Raw genomic sequence first — 5,021 nt, 5'->3', positions numbered from 1 at the left:
ACTGTACCCTAGAAGTGCATTAATGTACATAGTTACCGTTCAATAAAAAAAAGAAAAAAAAAATATCTGTTCATTAGTCCAGTTTTTAATAGGGCTGTTTATTTTGTCTTGAAGAGTGATTTGAGTCCTTTGGAGTTTCTGGATAACAGTTCTTTGTTGGACACATACTTTGCAAATATTTTTCTCATGTTGGAGGTTGTATATTTGCTTTTTTGATTGTTTCTTTTGCTCCAGGAAAGTTTTTTAGTTCAATAAGTCCCATTTGTCTATTTTTGTTTTTTATTGCATTTGCTTTGGGGTTTTAGTCATAAATTCTTTGCATAGGCCAATATCCAGAAGAGTTTTTCTAGGGTTTACTCTAGAATTTTTATTGCTTCAGGTTTTACATTTAAGTCTTTAATCCATCTTGAGTGAATTTTTGTCTATGGTGAGAGATAGGAAACCACTTTCTTTCTTCTGCATTAGGTGATCCAATTTTTCCCAGATCAATTTATTAAATAGTGTGTCTTTTCCTCAGTGTATGTTTTGGTCTGCTTTGCCACAGATGGGTTGGTTGTGCAAGTATGATTGTATTTATGGGTTCTCTATCCTGTCCCATTGACCTATGTGCCTTGAGTTCGCCAGTACCATGCTGTTTCAGTTACTATAGCCTTTTATTTAACAGCATAATCTGAAGTCAGGTGATGTGATGCTGCTAGTTTGTTATTGTTGCTGTTATTTGTTTAGGATTGCTTTGGCTACTCAGGCTCTTTTTGGTTTCATATGAATTTCAGAATTTTTTTTAATTCTGTGAAAAATGATGTTGGGATATTGATCAGAATTGCCTTGAAACTGTAGATTGCTTTAGGCACTATGGTCATGTTCACAATATTGATTCTCTGGTCCATGAGATGAGCTGCAGCAGGCCTAGAGTCACAAGGACCAGCTTGGAGCCTGGGGCTGGCCTGAAACTGAGGCAGGCATAGAGCTTGTGTCCATAGGGGCTGGTCTAGAGCTTGGGATCAGGACTACTGGCCTGGTGCCTAGAGCAATAGGGTCTGGCCAGGAGGCTGGGGCTCACTGAGATAGGCCTGGATCCTGGGTCTGCTGGAATATGGGGCTTCTAGGACCAGCCTGGATGGTATGGTTGCAGGGATCAGCTTAGCATTGGGCAGGCCTGGTACCTGAGGCCAGGGGTGTTGATCTGGCATTGGGGAAGGTTTGAAGCCTAGAACTACATGGACTTACATGGCTATGGAGTAGTCTGGAACCCTGAGCTGGCTGCTGGGGTGGGTCTGAAGCCAGCAACCATTCAGACCAGTCTGGTGCTAGGGGCTGGCCTGGCCCTGGGGCAGGCAACCAAGTTCACTAGGTAGGCCTGGAGTTTGGGATTGCAGGATCTGACCTAGCATCAGGGCAGGCCTGGAGGCTCAGTCCTCAAGTACCAGCTTAGACTCTGGGATTATGGGGTTTTTCTAGCATGGGCGCAGTGTTGGGGGTTGAGGCAAAATCTAGTGCTTACTCCCCTCTTTTTGCCCACACAAAGGGTGTCTCTCTCCATGCTGTGCTGCCTGAGGTTGAGGGAAAGGTGGTCTGGGTAATATAAACTGTCTTTTCTTCCTTCTTCAATTTGTCTTTTCTTATTTCCATGCTAGAGCCAGATGCTATCATCGCTCATCTGGGTTTTTTTTTTTTGTGTGTGTGTGTGTGTGTGTGTGAGTGTGTGTGTGTGTGTGTGTGTGTGTATAAAGGTATTTTCATGCATGGATAGTTGTTCAAATTGATGTTTCTGTGGGGGGACAAAGTCTTATTCTGCTATAAAGTCTTATCCTGGCACCTTGCTGACATGCCAACAAAAAAGGTAACTCAGTTGGTCTCAAAGAATTTTTAAATTAAACTGAAATTATATTTAAACAAGACACACCTCAAGGAGGCATCAAGATTATATTACTAAGTGTAGGCTTTTATACACCCCCCACTGCTGCAGACCAGAACAATGACAGGTAAAGTGTGAGTAAATAAACAACATTATATAAGCAGGTTCAAAACAAGACGAACGTTTTCATGGACCAGGTACCTCAACCAGAAAAGCAAGGCAGTCAGTAGTGGATGTGACAAAGCTCTGATTGTGGGGCAGGAAGGGAGTGAAAACACTTGAAATTGGCCCCTCTGAGGGAATGGTAATTAAAATTACTCCATATAAAGGGACATCAGGAATCAGGCTGAAGGCTGGGCTGGAGCTCCCCATGATTTAAACAAATGACAAGCAAAAAAAGCCTGAGAAAACTTCTACAAATTGTTTCTTAAGAATTTCCGGGCGGCGCCCATAGCTCAGTGGGTAGGGTGCCAACCACATGCATGGAGGCTGGTGGGTTCAAATCCAGCCTGGGACTGCTAAATGACAATGACAACAACAACAACAAAATAGCCAGGCATTGTGGTGGGCACTTGTAGTCCCAGCTATGGGAAGCGGAGGGAAGAGAATCGCTTAAGCCCAAGAGTTTGAGGTTGCTGTGAGCTGTGAGGCCACAGCACTCTACCAAGGGCAACATAGTGAAACTCTGTCTCAAAAAAAAAAGAAAAAAATTACCTGAGCACTGTCATCATGGCATGTGTCTATAGTCCCAGCTACTCAGGAGGCTGAGGCGAGAGGATTGCTAGAGCCCAAGAGTTTGATGTTGCTGTGAGCTATGATGACACCACTGATGACAGACACCCCTGCAACTGTACTCTAGCCCGGCGGGCAAAGCAAAAACTCTGCCTCAAAAACAAAACAAACAAACAAGCAAACAAAAAATCCCAAAAATCAAAGAGGGAAGGATGAGCAAAGAAAATGAAAACCAAAATGACTTCTCAGAGTGAGCCTAGAAACCGTAATACCAAAACAAAGAAATGTAACACAAAGCCAAAGTACATCACTGAGAAGTAAATGCCTTTGACCACACAAAATTAAAGTATAAAAACAGTCTGACAAAGACTTAAAAATAAGTACATTCATGGTGATAAAGGTGATAGATTAAAGACCAATGTCCACTAAAAATAAAAAAACTAGCAAACAAAAACATGAAGAAATTAAACAAAACAGGTAGACCTAAGATGAACAATATAAAACAGCTAGACAGTGAAAGTATGTCTATTGGAAATAAGTCTTGGTAGAGAGCTAGACTGTACAGAAAGCAGCAGAGCATTCAAAGATAGTACTGAGGATTTTACTAAAATGAGCATAAGGGGGAAAGCAGTGCCCTGTAATTAATAACTGTTGAATAAGCAGTTATAAGAAAGCCATTGCCCTGAGGCTATTTCACAACTACATAAGGAACTGTGATCTAATTTAGTGCATAAACACCTCCCAATTAGGAGTATAGCATACAGCTGAGTGTCAGCCAGTCTCAAGCAGATTGGCTTAGCCAATCACAGATAGCCAAGTCATTACATTATGCCCAAATAAGGAAAATGCCTCCTGGCGTTATGCCTAAATAAGGCAGTTGCTTAGCTGTGGCCAATCAGGTAATTTCTCTACTTTGCTTCTGCTTTCAGCCTATAAAAACTTTCTGCTTACACTACTGGGCAGGGCTCTTGGAACTCCTGGTTTGAGTGCTTCCTGATTCAGGAATCATCCTTTGCTTAAATAAACTGCTACATTTAATTTGTTTAAAATTTTTATTTTCACACAAGCAAAGAAACTTTGTGTAACAATATCAGCATTAGACAAAATAGAACGTCAAACACCACACATTAAGGAGGATAAAGGTGAGTGCTACATAATGACAAAGATAAAAATTCTCCAAGAGATATTAAACACAAATATTTGAAAACCCTTTTGCATGCGTTCTTACGTAACTCACAGAGAGAAACAGGAAATCATGGTAGATGTTGCAAAATATTCATGTAACTTATGTATTTATAGCCTATAATTTCAAGGACATAGGAATTTATGATAGAATTACAAAATATTTACAATGGAATACAAATATTACTTATAAAAATTATTAGATGTGCTTCTGAGAGGTAAACATGTTACTCTAAGTAAACCCAATAAAAAATTGAAAATAAATTATTAGAAAAAGAGCAAACACAAAGAAATTAGAAAAGGGAAGAGAGCAGAAATTAATAATATGGAAAAAAGAGCAGGGGAGATGATGAGCAGAATTAATACTTGGCTTCCAAACAGCTTTACTAAAATAGAATTCACATGCCATACAGTTCATTCATCTAAAGTGAATTATTCAGTGGTTTTTAGCATATTCACATAGTTGTGCAACTTGCCACAATCTAATTATAGAACATTTTATCACCCCCAAAAAGGAACCCTGTGCTTCTCCTTAGCCATTACTAGGCAACCAGTCACTGTCTAGAGGTCACCGGGCAAGCGCTGATCTACTTTTTTTTTCTCTACACGTATAGTGATTAAAAAACTTTCCTATGTCCAAATGGTTTCAGTGGTGAATTTTATCCAACATTTAAAGAATACCAACCCTTCATAAACATTCCCAAATAAAATAAAAGATAAGAAGATTCCTTCCATAAGGCAGGATTACCTGATCCCCAAACCAAATGAAGATCCCTCAAGAAAAGAAAACGACACACAAACTGTAACATGACTCTATCAGTCAGCCTCAAAACCCGATCTGTAATCCCACAGCAAGACAGTGAGCCACAGAGAGCGTGCAAGAGAGAGTGATGCCTAACAGTAGCGATTTTAATTGGCTCGCATCGATGCAGATGGGTCCACAAGAGAAATGGGAGGGGGATTTGTTTTCTACCACAGTACGCACTCCCTTCCTATTTGCAGAAATGGCCCACCAAAGATGGGGAGCTCCTCCCCTTGGGAGGAACTGCACTAGTTTTGGGAGGAAGGGAAAGGCCATCCCACTGTTGACTTAAGCAGTCAGGAGTTTTGCATTTCCATCCTCAGCAAATCTTTTGTCACTGTCATCCACAACTCAGTACCCCGAGCTCTCTCCTCCACTCCCTGTCAAAATCTCTGAGAGGGTTCATTCATATTAAAGCCTAGTGAAAGACATCAATATAAAACTGTTTCA

This window comes from Otolemur garnettii, unplaced genomic scaffold (assembly GCF_000181295.1).
Source record: "Otolemur garnettii isolate 467f Iridium unplaced genomic scaffold, OtoGar3 scaffold00026, whole genome shotgun sequence".
Lineage (NCBI taxonomy): Eukaryota > Metazoa > Chordata > Mammalia > Primates > Galagidae > Otolemur > Otolemur garnettii.
Note: the sequence above shows the minus strand (reverse complement) of the source record.